Here is a 23,718-nt window from a genome sequence, read left to right as displayed (position 1 = left end):
GAAGGAAAGTTATGACCAACCTAGATAGCATATTAAAAAGCAGAGACATTACTTTGCCAACAAAGGTCCATCTAGTCACAGTTACGGTTTTCCAGTAGTCATGTATGAATGTGAGAGTTGGACTATAAAGAAAGCTGAGCACTGAAGAATTGATGCTTTTGAACTGTGGCATCAGAGAAGACTCTTAAGAGTCCCTTGGACTGCAAGGAGATCCAACCAGTCCATCCTAAAGGAGATCAGTCTTGGGTGTTCATTGGAAGGATTGATGTTGAAGCTGAAACTCCAATACTTTGGCTACCTGATGCGAAGAGCTGACTCATTTGAAAAGACCCTGATGCTGGGAAAGTTTGAGGGCGGGAGGAGAAGGGGAAGACAGAGGATGAGGTGATTAGATGGCATCACCACCTTAATGGACATGAGTTTGTGTAAACTCCGCGAGTTGGTGATGGACAGGGAGGCCTGCATACTGCAGTTCACGGGGTCACAAAGAGTCGGACAGGACTGAGCGACTGAACTGAACTGAAGCTTCTTGTTTGTACTTACCAAGTAGAGAAATCTGAGGTCATCTGTGTTCTATATTTGCACTGCATTTGCAACATTATTGCATGACTATAATGGTAATTATTTTAAAAAATACCTAAGACAAGATATTTTAACTTCTGACCAATCTTTGTTCAATAACCTTGACTCACAGTTTTCCATTCTGGCTAATAAGCCTTAAGGATATGATTAAATGTTAAGGAATTGCTGTACTGCATTTGTCTGAAGTAGAAACACAAACTTAGTTATTTGGACAATAGTCTAATGTCTACATAAAAATAAAACAGTTAATTTGAAAAAGAAAATCAGTTACAATAATTGATTGATTCAACTAAATGTGATACTATGAAGATTAATTTTAAGTTCAATTCTCCCTTTGTGGTTCCAGAGAATGTTAGTGATTTAGTTGTTTAATGTTGAGACATTTCATTCTTCTAGTATTTATTCTAGCATTATGTATAAAGTTTTCAGAACAGAGACTAAAATTGAAGGCTCTTATTTTAACTTGGATAGTTCAAGCAAATTCATTAAAAATAAAAATTACTACATGTCTCTAGATCAAACCTGTCAAATTTCAAATACAAATGAAACAAAATACAACAATCTTTGATGACAAAGATCATAAGCCATCTATAATTTTAATTTTCTTAAACTGATTATATAATCTACAACAAAAATGCAGTTATCAAAGGATAAATCTAGGTTTTATTTTTATTTTTTTTTAAATCTAGGTTTTAAATTAGATCAGTAAAGTGTGTGTCTGCATTTGTCAGGCTGTAAATGAATTGTTATTGACAGGTGATTTATAGATGGAATATTTCTCCTACAAGGGGCTTCCCTGGTGGCTCAGAGGTTAAAGCATCTGCCTGCAATGCCGGGAGATCTGAGTTCGATTCCTGGGTGGGGAAGATCCCCTGGAGAAGAAAATGGCAACCACTCCAGTATTCTTGCCTGGAGAAACACACGGACGGAGGAGCCTGGTGGGCTACAGTCCACGGAATTGCAGAGTCGGACACTACTGAGTGACTTCACTTTCACTTTCAAGGAAAAAAAATATTTAGTTTAACTGATGTAGTTTATTGTTTCCTCAAGGCATGCCATTCTACAGCCTTAATACAGTTAATAAAGCTGAGAAATGGATTATTGAAACATGTCTAAAAGAAATAAAAATATCCATGTACACAGTCATTATTAATACAGTTAAATGGTATTTAAAAAATGTAGACAATACTCAATACTGATCAATATTCTGAAATAACCTAAATGGGAAAATAATTTGAAATAGAATAGATATATGTAAATGTATAACAGAATTACTCGGCTGTACACCTGAAACAAACACATTGTTACTCCAGTATAAAATAAAATGTTTAAGAAAATATGGACAAAAATATACTTCTATTTATCATTGTAGTTAAAAGTCTGGGCTGGGAAGTAAAAAATATCTGAAGTGGATTCTTGACATAGTTGTTTACTATCTGTTTAACTCTGTGCTCAGTTGATCAATCATTTCTGACTCTGTGTGACCCCACGGACTGTAGCCCACCAGGCTTTTCTGTCTATGGGATTTTCCAAGAATAGTGGAGTGGATTGCCATTTGGAGAAAGTCTCAATTTTCATATTTAACACAGGCATAGAATACACATATATAATAATGATTATCAAATGTGCAAATTATATATATAGTACAAAAATATAGAGAGATTAGCAAGTGTACAAAAATAATAGTAGATGTGCACTTGTAATCATCACTTTCCAATAAATGACCATGGATTTTTCAGTTATTGTAAATTTTTTAGTTTTGAGAATCAGCTTTCAAGTAAGCCTTTTCTAGACGAAGAGCTAAGAAAATTTGATCAATAAGTATGGAAAATAAAATGCTGTTGTTTGTTCCAAGTGAAAACTCTTCAAACTTTGAAAGAAAAAAGATATAAGCTTAGTTACATAAAATAAATTTTGATTCAAACAAGTATAACTAGAGCAAAATATGACTAAGGTTTTTGGTTTTTAGACTATTTCCTTACATTTAACCAAAAGTCATTAATTTATGTTTTGAAAAACAGTATGACCTTTGAAGGTGTGTTTGCTAAGCAAAAGTTTACAACTCTATTCCATTAATCTATTAAAAGCCTAATATGTTAGACATTTTTAGCAGGAGAGCATACACATTTAAAATAAACAGGAGAAATATTTAATTTACTGTAAATAAGCAAAACATAAGTTTAATACATTGGATCACTCATAATGTTTATGGAACATTAAAAGTTTAATATATTTTTGGCCCAAGGTTACAGGGACATGCTGTTAAAGTCAAGATGATTACAAAACTGTTTTTGTAGTATTTCTTCAAAAAGAATTTTTAGATTCAAGACCGATCTATATTGTGATACAGAAAAGTATTATAGTAAAATTTCCATCAACTTAAGTTGCAGTATAAAAACTTCATGTAGAAGATATATCTAATATTCAAGTTGGTAAATTATATAAAATATGTAACATTGTCTTATAAAACATAAGATTTTTTCATAAAATTTGTCAATAAATTAACATTTAATTTGTTCAAAAAAAGTCACCATTTTTGCTATTTAATACACTCTTGTTTGATATTTACTATTCAAATCTAAAACCAAAATTAGCGGCAACACTTTGGAACATTTCAGGCCTTTGATCATTACACATCTAACTTTTCATTATTAATGTAAACCCTTTTCCTATGATAAAAGATATAATATTGTATGATACAATGAAAAGCATATCTGCCAGAGAGACCTAAATTCAATTCCAGACTGTCACTGACTAGCTTTTTTTACATTCTGCAAGTCACTTCAAATGAAATGGGACCTTCTGGAAAAAAGCAAATCTTAAGTAAGTGCAATTCATCACACTTAAACAGTATCTGTGTTTTATTAAGTTACTTATGAAAAAGTGCAAATTATGCACAAAGTCCAAAAATTCTAAAGGGTGACCTTCCTAAGCAAAAACAAACAAACCAAAAAAAAGAAAAAAAACTAGAGATTCAAGGATATTTCATAATGTCTATTAGCATGCGTTTCACAAAAATGTCCCTATTTCTCTGGTTGGAGTCATTAATAATGAGAGCAGAAGGAAAATCCTAACAGCAAACAAGTTAAGAATATTTTTATCAAAGCATTGCTGGTTAATAGTTACCTCAGCATACCATTAATTCCCTCAAGCTTGAGTATCTGTCTCATCACCTTTGCATTATTGTCCTCAGAGAAATGTTAATCTTAACCCAGAGTCTGTATCTAGGAAATATATCCTTTCTCTTTCTTCCTTTATTAAAAAATTTAGATCATTACATAATTCCCAGGATAAGTTACTTACAAACAGTGACCCAATCTATTTAGCATAGTAAGAAGTTCACTGAATTTGAAGTTAAATTCTAATTTGGTGTGGCTTTAGGCAAACTATTTAGCTAATTCTGGATGTTGATTCTTTATTTGAAAAGAAAAAAGAAAGACAAGGAGGATAAAAATGTCTGTGACACTTAACTTACAGTGTTGTTTGGAGTGTTAGATGGTTAATGTGAAGTCTTTTGTCAGGATAAGTTCATCAACAAATATCAATTTTATGTAGAGGAACTGTATTTTTAAGGAAACATTACAATGAGGGTAGTGTTTGTCTTTTATATCCAATAGCACTTTGGCAGAATATGTGTCATCATTTACACTTTAAGTCTACTAATTATCTCATGAGATTCATTAAAGGAACTAAACAGGGTTTGCTTCTCTGACAACAAAAGATATTTTTGTAATACCTTCTAATAATCTAGTTCTTCCAAGGGAAAACAAAATGTGATTTCCCAGTGGGTAAAACTATTCACCCCACGTGATTAACTACTATTACAAAAAATTATCTTAAAGAAATGCTTGAATGTAATTCAAATAAAATGAGAAACCTGAAACCTCTCAAAGTTGCAGGTTGCAAGCATTGCCAAGACTTAGAGCAATACACCTTAGTTTATGACTTAACATTCTATATCTAAGCCAACCCACTGCAGTAATAGATTTTCCTTTTTTTCCTTTCAAATACTCTGCCTCCAGACCTATTCTCATAAATAATTTTATCTTTACAGAGAAAGAAAACTCTTAGGAACTTGGCTTTTGTGTATTTTAAATTGGAAACAAATCCTCATTTCTTTTTGTAAAAAGCCTTATTGGATTTATCCATCACAAGTACTCTTTTCTTGTTCAATATGATCACATCCTTATCTCCCAGCTCACAATGACAATTGTGTCATTGCATACTTATGTTATATGTTTGAAATGACTAAAACCAGTGATATCCTAATTGTGCCAAATAAAATTCAATAAGTGCTCACTACAACTTTCTAATACAAATTAAAGACTCCTAAAAGATTAAACATAATAAACAATTGTTCCTTTGATGCATAACCTTAATCATATTTGAACCCTCAATTATATTACATACACTGGCTGATGGAATGAATATTTTTCCAGGGATCATGAGAATAAGGATCTAGTGCAGTCTTTGACATTCAATAGGTATGTGAACTTAAGAGGGAAAAAATCTTGTCCAAGTGGCTTTGCTCATAAGTCAAAATGGTTAATACCTATTTCACAGGACTGTTGTGAGATTCAGATGAGATAAAATTTGTAAAATCCTAAAGTGCAAATAAAACAATTTAAATGATAATGTAATCAGTCACATATTTAGAAACCTGGTGTTAGTGCCTGTCATATTTACCAAGAGGTGCCATTTCAGGTAATTTCTTGATAATTTCTTTAGATTTAATGCAAAGACTCATGATGCATCTACTTTGGGTTTTGTATGTTTTTTTTGGTAAATTATTAGTTTTTTCCATAAATGCACTTGTTTCAATTTCTGGAAAAGCTTGTGTTTAAGTGATTTAGTTGCTATCATTAGTGTATGATATAAATAATATAGAAAATATAATAACTTTCTCAAAGAAAATATTAAACATTATATTATCAGAATGTCCTCCATTTATTTGAAAGATGATACTTCCTTGAGTTGTCAGTCTCTATCCTGGAATCTAATCTTAACTTGGAATTCTCAGTTTTTTCCAGTGAATATAATCAACCCATTTCCTTAGTAATGCTATTACTAACTTTTGCAATTCTGTATTATTAGCAATGACAAGCACTTCAACATTTAATGTATATTATATGACATTATCTACTGGCTGATTGTGTTTAATCTTCACTGACACCTATTTTAAATGTTTACTAAAATTATATGACTTATGATTCAAATTTTGTCCAGTGAAACAATATTTTCCTCTTAAAAAATTTCATTCTATTAAGATGTATCCATATTTCCTCTGAAACAGGAAAAAGGAGAACTGGTCTAAAGTTATACAGCTGGATTTGATTACTCTAGTTCACAAAATTTTGTTTAATATTTTCAGCATTTCTCATAGTTGTTAGATTAGTCCAAGAAATTATCTTATATTTTTATTCTGGTTGTTGTGATCCTGAAGTATTTTGGTGTTTTACATGAGTCAATTTTATATAATTTTTGAGTTTTAGGGCCATTGTAAATTAACTCAATTTTTTCCTCATTCTGTCTTAAGTTTTGACCAGCATATTTTCATAGAAGTACAGTAATATCTCTACTTTCTATAGTTTCCATCACTAGCCTTTGAAAATTGAATTTGAAGAAGTCTGTTATTTTCTCTTTTTTGGTCCCTTTTTTTTTTTTTGCTTTCTTTTTTTAAATTTTATTTTATTTTTTAATTTTTATTATTATTATTATTAATTTTTTACATTACAATATTGTATTGGTTTTGCCATACATCAACATGAATCCACCATGGGTGTACACATGTCTTTTCCTCTTCATGTACTTCGGAGTTTCCTCCTTAAAAAAAAAAAAAAAAAAAAAAAGATATATGATATTTTGCTTGCTATACATGCTTCCTCAGGCACATGGAAACAGTCTATGCTTAAAATTAATAAATAAGAGTAATGAAATCCAAGGCAATTTTGGCAGACACCCAAGTTCATTTAGCACTTACAAAAGTATTTTAGTCCAGTTGGCCCTTTAGTTCACTGAGATCATGAAGTTGCACCAAACAAGCTTTGCTGTTGCTATTAAAGTATCAGAGCTTAGCAAAGACTAATAAAGTTTCATTAGGAAGGCCGTAGCTGCTGAATCCCAATGCCACAATTAAGACACGAAGTGACAATTTTTTCATTTCCCTCACCCTGCCAGAACCACAACTGTGCCTAACAAACACAGTCTAAACACTCACAACTTGACTTATCTCAATAGCTGTTTTCAACATTGTTTGACACTGGTTCTATACCAAATTGTACTGCATACAAAGAAACGGAACTATGAAAATTTCTTAGACAGATTATGAATGAAAAGTTCTGTTGGATTAAATGGCTATTCTGCTGCAATCTATGATAAAAATCTAGGTGTGAAGAAAGCAGATCCATGGGCTTTGAGTAGAATTTTAGGGGATAGCAAATATAAAATAACCTTTACCAAGTATCTTTTGTTGCTGTTGTTGTTGTTACCTTGAAAAATGTCAGACACAAAAAGAAACTAAAAATAATGTTTTCAACTTAGGTAAATGAAAATTTAATTAATCATTGTACCCTGCATGCAAGCATACATGCTAAGTCGCTTCAGTCGTGCCTGACTTTACAACCCCACGGACTGTAGCCCACCAGGCTCCTCTGTCCATGGAATTCTCCATGCAAGAGTACTGGAGCAGGTTGTCACGCCCTCCTCCAGGGGATCTTCCCAACCCAGGAATCAAACTCACCTCTCTACCATGCAGGTTCTTTACCACTAGCATTACCTCAGAAGCCCCATTTTATTCTGATATCTGAATAATTAACTGTTATGTTCATTTTAAATATGTCATAAACAAATATCTTCAAGGATCTATGCCATATTAAATTCAGAATTTTTGGATCTTTTTGAAAAACATTTTATAATATTAGCAAGCTATTGACACTGTGGTCAATGGTTTTCTTTTTGAAAAAGTATAACTGTATGTATGTAGTCCTTATACATATATTTGACAATATAATGAGCAAGAAACTTTTATTCTGAACTATAGTTTCAACTGATCTAGCTACATCAAAGATTAAGATCAATTTTAATATCCATGCACAATAAGCATATATCATTTTTAATTTTTATATATTACATCCTTTGCAAAATAGCTAAATTCAATCTTTAAATCTGTAAACTTTTGCTTACTTCACTTTTTTCATGCTTGTTTACCAGACTAAAAATTAACCCTTCTTTTTCAATGTGGATTGAGAGGCAACAGCATCCTACATTCCTAGGGAACTTGTTAGAAATGCAGAATTTCAGGCCCCAGCTACAATCTACAGAATCAGAATGTGCATTTTAACAGGGTTCACAGATGAAAGGGATGTGCATTAAAATTTGAAAAGCACAGGAATAGAACTTAACTTCCTAGAAACTAGAGTTTAAAATAAATCATCAGCAGTGATGGTGACTGATTAGAAGCTCTATTTCTTGCTCAAGTGCTTAGCTTCTATTATAGCTGCACTGTTTTATATATATATATGTATATATATTAGCATTGGCCTTATATTCCCATGGGCTTCCCAGGTGGCTCAGCTGGTAAAGAATCTGTCCACAACGTGGGAGACCGGTTCGATCCCTGGCTTGGGAAGATCCCCTGGAGAAGGGAACAGCTATTCACTGTGGTATTCTGGCCTGGAGAATTCCATGGACTGTATAGTCCATGGGGTCACAAAGAGTCAGACACGACTGAGTGACTTTCACTTTACATTCCCATAACTGTTTACTCTTGTATGCAATTTGAAGGTATTTAGAAGCCATGTGATATTTAATGTATTCCAACTCCCTTCCTCAAATAATCCTTCTTTGCACTCATTCAGTTTATAAAATGGAAAGCATAGATTGTAACTGTTTTATCTCGTGAATGTTAAAACTGAATTCATGGGCTTAGAAAAGTTGCAGGACAAGGGATGATATAAGAAATGTGGAGCCTGACTGAAGGCTAAAATGTCGGTCTTAAACTGAGCGATATTTTCCTGGTGTGAGCAGAAAGAACAATGGAAATTCTTCCTCATGACCATAAAGCAAGCTCTCTGTAAAAGTTTTATCCTATTTGTGTGTTTTTGCATGTGTTTATTACCCATCCTTAAGTCTCTGTTTTTTAAAAAAATTCATGTATTCCCACATTTCTTTTGAAGATTTTTGATCCTAGTAAAATTAGCAAACAAGTATCAAATAACAGTTAAGGTATTCTAAATACACAATATGAGGAGTGAGAGAGAAGCCAGCCTAGGCATTTTCAAAAAGGTTGCATATTTCACACTAAACTGAAAACCAGGTCCTATCACCTAACACTCTGAGAGTGTTCTTCTCTTTTTGATTTCCTTTCCCCTATTTCTTCCCCTCTGCCACAAAGTAAAATAAAGCAGTGTAAGGTTATTCAGGGGAGAAAAGTAAGCTTTGTTTAGCACATTCTGCCTGACCCATACTCCGGCCTGACCTTTGCCTGACCCATACTCCTGAAACTGTGTACAAAGCCCTGTGTCCTTGTTTTTTGAAGTAAAATGCTGTCTCAAGAGTTAATGACTGTGAAATGTGCAGACACAGAAACAAAGAATATCTGTTGGGCTAAGGAACTGGTAACAATTTAGACTGCAATTCTGCCACATAACAGAATCACCAAACTCCCAGTTCCCTGAAAGATACAGATAAAGGCCTGACACACATTTCTGAGTTGTTTTTACAGGAAGCAGACCCCCTACCACCACCACCCAGATGAAAACTGCTGATCACAAGCACATAGACCCCAAACTGGCTGAAACCAGAATGCTGATGATGCTTGAAACCTCACCGTGATGCCAATCAATCCAAGAACTGTCCACCAGCTGATCATGCCCTGCTCCTCGAACACTATAAAACTCCTCCCTACTCCCTCCAGGGTGAGTCACATGGTCTTCAGGGCATTAGCCCACTGTGGCCTCTTTTGCCTGGCAAAGCAATAAAAGCTACTCTTTTCTACTTCACTGAAAACTCTGTCTCCATGTTTCTATTTGGCATTGGTGAACAGAGGCCAAGTTTCTACAAAACTCCCTTACACACAATCCTGACATGAGCTGCAAGATCATGCAACATACCAAAGTTTAGAAAATTCACTTACAAATTTTCCCAAATTATATTTAAACATTCAGAAAAATGTACATTTAAGTCCTTAGGTAAATATCCATTTATAAAAACAAAACCATTCTTTGGGGTATGTATACATCTTGCTATCTTAAGTAAATGGGCTTTTCAAGTAATTTTAAAAGAGTTAAAATATTTATACACTTTAATGCATAGATACTTTATTCACTTTGCCTTCATGTCAAGACTACATTTTTCATGTTTTATAACATAATATGCACAACAAAGGTGTTTTTAATAATCTAAGTTAAAAAAAAAGTGTAGAAAATATACCATTTTCTATGTCTAAGTCAGATTGGGAAATTTTCCAGCTTAATAAAGCCAAAGAAATAAACAAACAAATCCTGGATATTTTTAACTTTCTGATAAGGTACAAAACTATTATGGCATTTGAGCAAAGGAGGGAAAAGGCAAGGTTGCAGAGTAAACTAACTAATGTTATCCCCTAATACCTCGTATGAGCTCCTGTTACACTCATTTTACATTTCTGAGCCTTAGTTTTCTTGTCTGTGAAATTAAAGAGTTGGATTAAATGCTCTTTCTGGCCCCTTCCAGTTTCAGAGTTTATGAAACCTGGGCCATTCTTGGCGTACTGTAATGAACCACCTGACAGTATTTGTTAAATTTAATATGACTATATGTTACATCTTTGGTGGTGCTTACTATGCCCAATCAGAATATAAGCTTCTCAAAGGACATACTGCCTTAAACTTCTTTAAGAACTCCCTTTCTTAACCCAGTCCAACCACTGCATTTAAAATTTGCAATGCTGAACAAGCAATAGGCTTTTAGATATTGAGGACTAATGAATCCAGGTATTGAAACCGGAAATATCTGTAGAGCCACATGATAAGGACGGAATATATGGTAGAGCTTTCTGTAAAACATCATAAACATTTTTTCCTTCATTGGAAAGGGCCTTGAAATAATGTAAAATTTCTCCAAGTTACTTTTGGGAAAACTGTATTCCAGGGAGATGAAGTTATTTGCCTAAGATCACTCTCTGGATACCAACAAAATATCAATCATAAAATATATTGTGTTCACACAATTTAAATAAACCTTTTGCTCTCATTTCCTATACCAAAAATCGCAGGATGAAGGAGTTCATAATCCTGAAGGCAACAGAAAATGGTTTGCACATCAGGAGCTTAATGTCCTTCAGTTTAAATGATATAAACCTACACACAATTGATTCCTAAAGATATTTTGCTTCAAAGATGGCATATCAGAACAAAGTCAGTATTTGCAAATCACTGTCAAACAGTCTCTAAAACAAATCATATATAAAATATAAATGTCTTTCAAGAAAAATGAATTAGGCAATAACACTAAATATTTTCCACATTAGGTAAGCTTAAACTTTATGGAGGGTCATTTTGATGGGTCATATTTTGAATTATTCTTATAAATAAAATAGAGAAAGTATATGAGCATATATGAGCATGTACTGTTAAATTTCAATAGTCTTATAAATATATATATATAAAGATATATATATATATATATATCTTATATAGTTTTTACAGGGTTAGTGCACAAAGACTTAAAAGAGGAGGAGAATATGACACAAGTAGACAGTTAATCGACAAGCTTATTTAGATATATTCAAATATACTTTGAAAATGTTTTTTTTAATCCAAGAAGCATTCTTTTTTTTCTTTTTTTTTTTAACATTCAGATCTTTGAGGAAATATACTCAAAATAAATGAGTGGCAAGACAGGGTGTTGGCAAAAGCCCTTGCTTGGAAACCAAAAGTCCTATATAAACTTCCCCTCTTGCTACCTGGAAAGCCTTAGACAGGATTTCATTTGTTTGACCTTCAGTTTCCCCATTGAAAAAATAGGTACAACCATGTTTTTTCTACTTAAAAGATTTTTATGAGACTAGAATGATATACTTTTAAAATTATATAAAATACTCTGTAAATTAAATTAGCGGAATGAATTGAAACAAAAAGGTACCTTAAATTTTAATGTTTTGTTTACATTTCATATGATGACAATAAATGAATTATAAAAATCAGTAATATCTCAATTTGCATTCTAATCAATTGAAATTTTAAAAGAAATGAATTTTCACCTGCCGTTGCTACTGCTAAGTCATTTCAGTCGTGTCCAACTCTGTGAGACCCCGTAGACGGCAGCCCATCAGGCTCCCCCGTCCCTGGGATTCTCCAGGCAAGAATACTGGAATGGGTTGCCATTTCCTTCTCCAATGCATGAAAGTGAAAAGTGAAAGTGAAGTTTCTCAGTCGTGTCCAACTCCTAGGGACCCCATGGACTGTAGCCTACCAGGCTCCTCCGTCCATGGGATTTTCCAAGCAAGAGTACTGGAGTGGGTTGCCATTGCCTTCTCCGGAATTTTCATCTAGTTTAATTCAAATCCATCAGGAAATTAGTTTTATTATCGTGCTAGAAGATAAGTTAGATTAATAAAATAACTTTAAGAGAAGAGAGAAAAATCCTCTCCTAGATTTTATTCTCTTCTTTCCTCTTTCCTCTTTCCTCTTTTTGGAGGAAGAAAATTTGGTAGTAGTTTTTCCAAATGTACGTATTCAAGATGAGCAGATTAGGTGGAAAAAAAATTCTTTCAAATCTGGGATGAAAATGGCAACTATAGCTATCGTTACTTTAAGTTTCAAAATTTATTATACTGATTTCACACTTAACACATTAAAGACAATTAAAAGGACAGTTTAAATCCTTGATCAGTTGAGGGTGTTTAAACTGCAAAAGATAATAGAAGCATTCAGGATTTCTGCCAAGTCACTCTTCTAATTCAAAAACTATAATTGAAAAAAGACCCTTTATTCAATTTATTTTCACTGTCTGATAATGAGAATGCAGTCTTTCTACAGATATAACCAAATCTCAACACACTTTATACCCTAAAATAGTTTGCTTCATGTGATAAACCTGTGCTTTACAATTAATGTTGTATTGAACATAAATTTTGAGGGACCTTGGCAGACACATCATTTTATACTTTTTCTTAACAAAAGACACTACATTTCAAAATGAACTTCTATTGAAAAATAACACCTTTTCAAACAGCATTAGACTAACTTAAACAATGCAAGTCAGTCTGGAATATCAAGGCATCTTCATTCTAGATACTGAATGATCAATAAAATCTTCCAATAATAGAACTCTGTTCAGACAATGACATACAATTTGAAATGTTATAAAGTCAATCTAATTAAATGTACTTATAAATTTTATTTTTCCCAAAGGTAAAATTTACATATGTCATTGATGGAAGAATGTGTCATCTATTTTTATGGCATACACTTTCTTAAATACCCAATTCCCAATGATGCTGAGCCAACCTCAGTACATGGAGAAGTATGGACAATTTGAGAATTGCCCATTTCCCTCATACACAAAAATATCTTTTCACCAACACATAAAAAGCAAGGGTTCCTTTGACTCTGAAGAGGCAAACCTGTTGTTGAGGAAAACCTGTCTGAGGAGGATGGCCTCTCAAAATACTTAAATCTGAGCCACTATGACAATTCCACAAAGCAAAAAGGAGGAGGAATAAAACAGAAATAAACTTTCACTGAAAATATAAATAGAATAACCCATGGGAAGAGGAAAAACCAGAAAGAATGGGATGCAAAGAAACAGATTCAGAGTGTGTGATGAGAAATTCAGAAAAGTTGTAATTACTACCAAAAGTACAATGTTTAAATCCCTTGTGGTAACCAAAGGAATACAGACATTTTCAGGCATTATATATATATATATATATATATATACACATATATATATATACACACATACACATATATATAAGCTAGTGGAGGTGATAGAACTCCAGTTGAGCCATTCCAAATCCTGAAAGATGATGCTGTGAAAGTGCTGCACTCAATATGCCTGAAAATTTGGAAAACTCAGCAGTGGCCACAGGACTGGAAAAGGTCAGTTTTCATTCCAATCCCAAAGAAAGGCAATGCCAAAGAATGCTCAAACTACCGCACAATTGCACTCATCTCACACGCTAGTAAAGTACTGCTCAAAATTATCCAAGCCAGGCTTCAGCAATACATGAACCGTGAACTTCCTGATGTTCAAGCTGGTTTTAGAAAAGGCAGTGGAACCAGAGATCAAATTGCCAACATCCACTGGATCATGGAAAAAGCAAGAGAGTTCCAGAAAAAAACATCTATTTCTGCTTTATTGACTATGCCAAAGCCTATGACTGTGTGGATCACAATCAACTGTGGAAAATTCTGAAAGAGATGGGAATACCAGACCATCTGATCTGCCTCTTGAGAAATTTGTATGCAGGTCAGGAAGCAACAGTTAGAACTGGACATGGAACAACAGACTCGTTCCAAATAGGAAAAGGAGTTTGTCAAGGCTGTATTTTGTCACCCTGTTTATTGAACTTATATGCAGAGTACATCATGAGAAATGCTGGACTGGAAGAAATACAAGCTGGAATCAAGATTGCTGGGAGAAATATCAATAACCTCAGATATGCAGATGACACCACCCTTATGGCAGAAAGTGAAGAGGAACTAAAAAGCCTCTTGATGAAAGTGAAAGTGGAGAGTGAAAAAGTTGGCTTAAAGCTCAACATTCAGAAAATGAAGATTATGGCATCCGTTCCCATCACTTCATGGCCAATAGATGGGGAAACAGTGCAAACCATGGCTGAGTTTATTTTTGGGGGCTCCAAAATCACTGTAGATGGTGATTGCAGCCATGACATTAAAAGACACTTGCTCCTTGGAAGGAAAGTTATGACCAACCTAGATAGCATATTCAAAAGCAGAGACATTACTTTGTCAACAAAGGTCCGTCTGGTCAAGGCTATGGTTTTTCCAGTAGTCATGTATGGATGTGAGATTTGGACTATAAAGAAAGCTGAGCGCTGAAGAATTGATTCTTTTGAACTGTGGTGTTGGAGAAGACTCTTGAGAGTCCCTTGGATTGCAAGGAAATCCAACCAGTCCATCCTAAAGGAGATCAGCCCTGGATGTTCATTGGAGGGATTGATGTTGAAGCTGAGGCTCCAATACTTTGGCCCCATGATGTGGAGAGCTCATTCACTTGAAAAGATCCTGATGCTGGGAAAGATTGAGGGCAGGAGGAGAAGGGGACAACACAGGATGAGATGTTTGGATGGCATCACCGACACAATGGACATGGGTTTGGGTGGACCCGGGGAGTTGGTGATGGACAGGGAGGCCTTGCGTACTGTGGTTCATGGGGTCGCAAAGAGTCGGACATGACTGAGTGACTGAAATGAACTGAACTGAACTGAATGGTTGATAGAGAAACAGCTGAAGCTGGTAGTTCAGTTCAGTTGTCACTCAGTCGTGTCCGACTCTTTGCGACCCCATGAATCGCAGCACACCAGGCCTCCCTGTCGATCACCAACTCCTGGAGTTCACTCAGACTCACGTCCATTGAGTCAGTGATGCCATCCAGCCATCTCATCCTCTGTCGTCCCCTTCTCCTCCTGCCCCCAATCCCTCCCAACATCAGGGTCTTTTCCAATGAGTCAACTCTTCGCATGAGGTGGCCAAAGTACTGGAGTTTCAGCTTTAGCATTATTCCTTCCAAAGAAATCCCAGGGCTGATCTCCTTCAGAAGCTGGTAAGGGTGGGAGAAATGATATGGGACATGGAGATGATGCAAGGAGGTATGTGGAAAACGGAGTGCAGTGGGCTTTATAAATGTGCTTGCAAGTTGCTGAAGGAGTTTACTCTAATGGTAGAAGATGGGGAGTTTGGAAGGCTTGGTGGGGAAGGTGAGATGACCCAAAAGATAAAACTATAGAGATGATTAGAACTAAAGAGAAATTTTCTTTCAGCAAATAGCATTCATTTATTTCTTAGTTGTACTGCTTTACCTTGTGTGGTGTGTGGGTTTAGGCCCTCTTCAAAATGTGTCCTGCTTTCTGGATATGACAATATCTTCTTAACTTATTTACCTTCACTCTCTATTCCAATATCTTAGTTTACTCAAATACACATTTAAAGACATTTAAAAACAAGAAAAATATTTCTATTGTGTGCCATCTACTGCCCATTTTTTTTCACCCTGTTTTGTTGTTGTTAACATACCTACTTGTTAACATACCTACTTTAAAAATGTTCAAAGTGGCCTATGCCTACAACATACACACAAAACTGCTAACTCCACAGTGGGACATCAACCCCACCACCACCACCACCTTACTTAGTCTGTACCAGGCTCTTTCAAGTCCATTTCTTGGCTAGTCACTGCTTAGGAATGCCTATTTTTCAAAGCCATAGAGACATCGTCTTTATGAATCTTTTCTCAACCTCTTAGCAAAAATTAATTCCTCCCTCGATTATGTTCAATTAGAGCATTAATCACATTGTATTATAAATTTGTCAGTCTCCTGGCTCACAGAAGCCCCAGATACCTTTCCACATGCTCTTTTATATTCCTGGAGCCTACCACATTGTCTGGCACAGTAGGTTTGCAGATTCTTTGGTGAATAAGTAAACATATTACACCTCCTTTAAAATACATGAAACAAGATTATTGAAGAAAATTAGATTTCAAAATTTCATCCCCTGAATAATTCCCCTTCCCACTAATAGAAAAATGTGGCAGCTATACATATTTTGTCAATTTGGTTTAAAGCCAGTGGCTTCTATAAAGGCTCCTTGTCTGGGAGCCTCCCCTCCCTTCCCCAAGAACCTTATAAATCCTGGCTAAAGTCTGTTATGGATTGCTTGCACAGAGAAAAGGAGAATTTTCTGCTTTCTAAATCCCTTACCAGATTTCTCCCTGCCACCAGCAGTCTGGAAGCTCTCTATCAGGAATTTCTATCTTGCAAAGAAAATGAAGTTTTGAATACCAGGAGAAGAAATGTGTAAACTGCAATTCCTTCTGCCGGGACTCCCAGCTGCCAAAAGCCAACACGGCTTGGACATCCATCAGAATTGCATTCAGGTGATTATTTTTTAAAGGGGGGCTCCTTTCAATCCTAAGCAAATTATGGAACCCTAGAAAATGAATGCACTTTTATGCTTGGTCTGAGTTTTCTTTCCATTCCTGTATTGCAAACGCATAGGAACTTTTTTGCTGCTGTTGCTGATATACAAAACCCTAGATTTACAAAACGGAAGAATTCTCTGCTTCTGCTCCCTTTTACCCAAAATCCCCTACCTACCTCCAAACCAAAATACAGTCAGTAGGTAAGCTTTTTATTGCGATCCCCTCTGATGGTAATTTCCTTGGAAAGGAAGCTCAGTTCCGAGGCCCAGATGCCTCCACACACCCTGCCTCCGCCCCTCCTTCTTGCCCTGTACAGCCTTCTCCAAGGGCGCGCTGCGGTCCTTCTCCCAGAGCTAAAGAAAGAATTGTCCGTAATCAGGGAAAACTGATTAGCCTCCAATTCCGGGAAGTAGGGGTTTGCTCCGTAAAAGGAGAAGAGCAAACTCAGAAAGGAAGACGCAGCGGGCTTCCGTCTTGTAAAACCCCATTCCTGAACGTTCCCAATTTGGCGCTCCGGCCTCTGGAAGTGACTGCGCAGCCTTATAATAAAGAGGACGGTGGCCTCTCCCCTGCGGCAGCAGCCCTCAGAGCCTTTCCGCAACTTCCAATCATCAGTCCCTTCTTTCACTGAAAGGGGACCCTCCACACAGTGCAAGCCCACCTCCGATCGCCCTCCTTCCCCACCGCACCATTTCACTGGGAATAAGACCCTCTTCGCCTTCTAGGGGGCTTACTCTGTTGAAGGCAAAGAGCCACAAGATTTTAAGGATGCCAGTCTTCATATCACCCGGGGAGGACAGATGACAGTGGAAATTTAATGCTGGTAACTGTTATTATTTCATCTTTAAAACTTGCCCTCCAGAACGAAGCTAAATAAGTGGATTCACGTTGAATAGTGAAGGTGTAAGCTGAAAAGGAGCGGGGTTATTGGGTGGGGGTCGTGGGGAACAGGGAAACGGAGGGAAGGAGTGCAGAAAGACCCTAAATCTGTATTAGACTCCGGGGTTCAAAACCTGCCCCGGTCCAGGCTGCAGTAACCCCTCCACCCCACGCCCCCGGCGCCTCGGCCAGGGAGCCGGAAGGAGGGGCCGAGAGCTAGTGCGCGGGAAGGAGGCCGAGAGAAGCGAGGGCGGCTGCGCACAGGGAGGGCGCCGGGCTGGGCCGCTCGCTCAGCCTCCTCTCGGCCCGCTGAGCAGTTCTGGGGCTGACATCATTGCCAGAAGGAGGGGCTGCCCGTGCCAAAGCGACTGGAGAACAAGGTTCTCAGGCCTCGCTGGCGTAGGCGCTCCCTCGCCGCTTAGCAGGCGCATCGCGGTGGCGACCAGATTCAGCCCGCGTGAGCTGAGCAGGGCAATTCTTAATTTAGCGGAGGAAGGAAGATATCTTTAGACCTTAGCGCGTCCATCTTTGGGTTCATTCGTCAGAGCAGCCCGCACATCGTCCGCGCTTTCCTCTGATAAACCAGACAAAGGCAAGAAAGGGGGGAACATGTACAAATACTACTATTACTTCGACTTGCTTTCAAATGCCACCCCACCCCCCTACCCAGCGAAAGGTCAGCTCTGATTGTTTGAAACAAGATTAAGAGTGAAATTCTATCTAAGTTCACCAAGTTCAGAAGGTGCCCTCAAGTATCTTTTTTTTTTTTTTTTTAAGTCACACCTGTTTTAACCTTTAAGTGACGGGAGGGAGTCGCTTTAGTGTAAAGCGAGGCTACCTTGTCCGGTGTTTTGCTCACTGTTCAGTATTCTCGGCAGGCTCCTCAGGTTGTTTCCTTATTGCAACGTTAAGAGCACCAAAGCAGCTCTCCCAACACCATCGCCCCCTCCCATTATTTCCTGTCCCCCTCACCGTCTATCCCCACGTTTAAACACTTTATTCCACACACTCTCCTTCGCACAGAAACGGTTCCTATGTGAGGTTTAAACCCAACCTGAAGATGTTTCCACTCAAGGACTCGCTTTTGTTTGGTTCTCCCAATTCAATTTTATTTATTCTTTTGTCCTCGCCTCTCTTCTCTCAAGTCTTTTGCTTTGTGCATTTGTGCCGCAGTGGCGCAAGTTTCGATTCCCAGCCCCCAGCCAACATTTTTAGAAAGGTACCCCGCTGGGAGACTCCAAGACAAGCCCTCAGACGCGCGGGCACACGCATTCAACACGCGCACTCCTGCGCCCCGCAACCCAAAAGCGGCCAAAGCAGTGAAGCGCGGAAGAGGCCATTTGCAGTTGAGCTTTATAAGTCTTTCCTTAGGGAAGGAAAGGAAGTGGCTGGCGCTATACACTCTTCAAAAGTGGCACCTCCCCCCTTTATTTTTTGCAAGGGGAGGATGTCAATTTGAGGCTAAGAGTGCACTTTCAAGTCGTGTTTCCAATCAAGGGCAGACTGCCGCTCCGCTCTTCTAAGTCTCTGAAGAAAAGACTCATTTGCGGCTATGCCTTTTTAAAAAGTCACCTTTTCTGAAGACTCTCTTAAGAGGCATTCATTTTCGCGAAACGGGACTGTTTTATGGCTACGCGCTTTAAAAATTAATTCCTTTATGGACACATAAACTGTTTCTCGGTCCTATCTTAGTCAACGTCATTCATTTATGAGATAGCTAAGCGGGTTTTGGCTAAGGGCTGAAAAGTCATTTATTTTGGATAAAGAGCAGTCCCTTTATGTTTGACTAAGCTCCTAGAAAAAGTCTTTCTTTTTTTTTTTTTTTAATGAGAAAATGATGCGTTTTTCGGCTACGAGACTGTAAGACGTTTCTTTAAAAAAAAAAAAAAAAAGCTAGGCAGAATTTTCCACACCTACCATCTCCATATACAGCAGGTGCTGACTGAGCACGGCCCCAGAAGTAGGGCGGGAAGGAAGGGCGGGGAGGCGAGGGGCAGGCGAAATTACATGGGAGACCCTGAGCGCTCCGTGGCGCGCTGCGATTTCCTCTCTACGCCAAGGGTCGGGTCCCCAAGGACTAGGGCCAACCTGGCAAGGATCCAGACCTGGAGCCCCCAGAGATGGGAGTGCAGCGGTGCCAGACCAGGCGAGAAGTCCGGAGCGGGCTCCAGGCTTTGCCGCTCGGTTCAGACCGCTCCTCCTGGCTAACCCGAGAATCTGGAGTGTGATCTTTTCTCAATCCCTGCTCTAATCTTGAGAGTTTGTCTCAGCTTCGCTGAAGCTGAAGCGAAAGACATTTTTGCACGGCCAATGTCGGGCAAATTCACGTGCGGACACTTTTCTGACACAAGTGTTTTCTTAAAGTAACCAAGGCAAGCCGACTGGTGGCTATGCCAAAAAGAGATTCTAGCTGCACTCACCTCCGGGGTTTGCTCTTAAATCCCGGGAAGAGATGGGGGAAGGGGGAAGGGAGGACACGGGAAGAGTTTCTAAAACCACTCTGTGGTCCTAATAAAGACCCTGAGAGCAGGCAGCCGGAACCTCCACTCACTAAGTGCGGGACTCACGCTTCACACGGCGCACTCTGTTCTGGCCCCGGGACCGGATACTTACCTTGTTGTCCACGCCACTAGAGTAGAAATGAGGTGGTAGGTTAAAAAAAAAAAAAGCTTCTGCTCGCTCCACGGAGACTGCGATTGCTGTAGCGGGGCTCTGCCGCCACAGCTCGCAGTCCGCGGAGCAGTTGGAGTCTCAAAGCCTTCCTTTTAGGCTGATTGGCCCCCCGGATTGCCTGGGGTTGCCCGGGCTGTCTGCGACGCCGTTGCCGCTGCCACTCTACGCACTCTTTTTCAGCTGGCTTTCCGCTTTGCCGCGCGGGTCGCTGCGTGCAGCTCAAGCTCACGGCTCCTCCTGCCCTGACAGTTCGCCGACTGCAAGGAGCCAGGGCCGAGCCAGCCCTTTTCAATGGCGAGGGGGAGGGACTCGATAGAGGGGGAGAAGGGGGAAGGAAGGGGGGTGAGCGAGTGGAAGGCGGGCGTGGGGAGAGAAGCGAACCAGTGCCCTGGCCGCCTGCTGGGAGGGGATGGCGCAGCACCAACTGCTGGGTACCCACCTCTGGTCCCCACTCCTTGCATCCCACATCCCCCACCGCTTCGGGGGAGGCCCCTCCTGGCTGACGGGCAACCGGGAAAGAAGGGCGTGGGCGAGATGGAGGTAAGCTTAGGAAGTTACTGTTCGCCGCCCCAAGCAGGCGGCAGAAAGCGTTCTGGCTGCACCCTCGCGTTCGGGACCCGGCTGCTGGGAAAAACGCGCCGCTTTCCGGCTTCCAGCTTTGCTGAGCGAAACCGAGGGCACGTTCCGCTCCGCTCGGTCCTCCGCTCGCTGCTCTCTTTGGCTTCCCTTTAAGTTGAACTCATTCACATTATCTTACAGAAGTTTTATTTTTCTTGTTATGTGTGCTTTTCTCGTGATCCCGCTGACCGCCCTCAGTCCCGCTAGAGAACGAGCATCCAGCAGCACCATTGTCTCATACAAAGGATACTTAAGGCAGACTAGTGGAAGTAGGGGCAAAGCTGCAGTTGGAGCCGAGAGACTGTCTGTGCATATATTACACTCTGCTGTGAACCGGGTCTAGTCCCTCGATTTCCTTCAGACGGATCGTCTGGGGGTAGCGGAGAGAGGAGTGAGGGGCGAAATCTAGCATTTGGCTACCCCAGAGAGCAAGTATGAGTGAGCCTAAGCAGGTTTGGGCTTTGGGCTGCTTTAGTGGGGTCCAGCCGCTTCTCTGCCGGGGACCAGGCAGCATCGCGGGCTTGGACAGCGCTTTTCCGTGGTGTAGGAAAGGATACAGGAGAGGGAGGAACCCAGCCGCAAGACATGCTTGCCAGCGCGCTCCGGCTGCCTAGTCGGTGACGCCCGGGCGAGCATCGCGGTGCCAGGTCTTCCAAGACTACTAGAGAGATCAGGGGCAGTCTGGCTGGTTTGTGACTCGGAACGGTTGTGGGTGTCTAGAAGCAGGGCTAATTCCCCCGTCCCTGTTATGGAATTACAAGCAAATAGCAACACCAACCAAAACCTTCCCAGCTGGTCTACTCCGATTCTTACTCCAAGGAACAAGTCCTTAAATTTACCCAGTGGCTGGAGAATGAACCAGGTGAATGCTTTAATTTTTTTCCCAGAAAAAAAAAAAAATGTAGTATTTTAGGTTTAGGTTTTAGCATCCGTTTTCCATGCTTAACCAATAGAAAAAACTTATCTTTCTAGTGCTCTGCTTTTTGGGGGAAAGAGGAAGCTCTCTTTCCTAAAATAAAAGAAGGAAAAGTAGATAATGTTTTCCGGCACCAAGAGCGCAGTATTCATTTTTACTTTTGTCTACTGAATCGTAGGGGGAATACATCTGCATAGGGCTAGAACATCAAGAAGGGGATAATTTGTTCCAATTATCATGAGTTGATTTTATCTAATAGCTTATTCGTGGAAAGTTATTATTATTATTATTGAAGGGCAAATCTTTCTGACTTCTTTCGCCAGTATATCCCTCATTTCATAACTGCTTTCTTTCCAATTCCTGATATTTTAAAAGGATAAAACCCTAGTTCAGATAATGCTCACATAACCTTTTGTTTTTCTGTTGCTTTTTCTTTTCTTTTTTAAACATTTACAGCCACTACCAGAAGGAATAATAGCAACGCAGTTCAGGGCAGTCTGCATGAAAAGAGGATACAGGAAGTATTTACTGTTACATTTTACTCCTCATGTAACTCTGCTTCCATCAGTCATGGTATCCAGCACATGCATTGTCCTCTTCTTGGGAACTAGGAGATGTCTTGGAGTTGAAATCAGAAGTTGTCAAATGGTTATGGTTTACAGCTCTGATTCTTGGGATTTGCACTGCTACATGAGACTCAGTCATAGGTGATGGCAGGAAGTCAATGAAAATAAAATCAGTGATTGATCCAGGAAAGTGTGGCAGAGCCATGCTATGGAGGCACTCACTCTCAGAGCATTAATAATCATTCATAACATCTACATTAGACATAAATTAATTGATGTGTTAAGAGGAGAGAACTGTCCAGTGAATATTATGAAGTATTTAAAGTTATCAAGGCAGACTCATGAAGTTAATATTAATTATTTACATTTTACAGTTTCTAGAACTGAAGATTTGCACAAGATCATGGCGCTGAAGAGTAGCAGACTCTGGATTTTCATTTAGAGTATAAATCTAAACTTTAGCTACATGCTTGCTTTACAATGAATCTAGATTCTTCTATATATATAGCACAACATTTAGTCTTAAGTGTCTCATACAGTAGAAAATGATCTCTGTAGATTAGAGACATTACTTCCAGACCTAGTTCAACTAAGTAACCCAGAAAATCATCTGAGAAATTCATTTTTGTTGATAAAAGTGGCAGAAATCCACATTTGAAAATAATGAAAAATGTTCCCATTTTCTCTTCTTGGTGGCACCAATGAGCAACGGAATAACCAAAAGCCAGGCCACCCAGCAAAAGCTCTTTACTTGGTGCTCTAACTCTAAAAGGACTGATCAGGAATCTACTCTGCTTGCACACAGAGAGAATTCCTTGACTGAATGCCTTTTATGCACCATTTGAATTATTATATATTGTCCTGCTGCTGCTAAGTCGCTTCAGTTGTGTCCAACTCTGTGCGAACCCGTAGGCGGCAGCACACCAGGTTCCCCTGTCCCTGGGATTCTCCAGGCAAGAACACTGGAGTGGGTTGCCATTTCCTTCTCCAATGCGTGAAAGTGAAAAGTGAAAGTGAAGTCATTCAGTCGTGCCAAAACCACTCTATGAGATAGGTATTATTAGCTTTTTTTTTTTTTTTTTAACAAATGAGGAAACAGAGACTCACAGAGACTAGGTAAAATGCCCAATGTTATAGAGCTATAAAGTATAGAGTTGGGAAAATCAAACTCATATCATTTCCAGTTCACTATGCTGACCCTCAGCATATGGTCTTCAGATTGTGTGATTACACATTTTCAGAATTTGCATTACATCAAGAATTTTATAATTAACAAAAGGAAACTTTAGGAATTTTTTTTTTTTTTTTTTTGGTAGGAGATGCCATGAGCGAAGTGCT

The 23,718-nt window shown here is 38.8% G+C and overlaps 1 protein-coding gene across 3 annotated transcripts in view; it reads right to left on the bottom strand.

Annotated features, from left to right (window-relative positions):
• The window catches only part of PCDH11X (protocadherin 11 X-linked), a 169,560-nt gene extending 149,034 nt beyond the window's left edge, over window positions 1–20,526 (bottom strand). For all 3 annotated transcript variants that reach the window (XM_070366004.1, XM_070366006.1, XM_070366005.1), the window contains exon 1: window positions 20,221–20,526. The gene's annotated coding sequence lies outside the window, so the exon portion shown is untranslated. The remainder of the gene's footprint in view (window positions 1–20,220) is intronic.
• Window positions 20,527–23,718: the final 3,192 nt, after the last annotated feature.

Source organism: Bos mutus, chromosome X (genome assembly GCF_027580195.1).
Source record: "Bos mutus isolate GX-2022 chromosome X, NWIPB_WYAK_1.1, whole genome shotgun sequence".
NCBI classification, from domain to species: domain Eukaryota; kingdom Metazoa; phylum Chordata; class Mammalia; order Artiodactyla; family Bovidae; genus Bos; species Bos mutus.
Note: the sequence above shows the minus strand (reverse complement) of the source record. Positions and strands in the feature narration are given on the sequence as shown.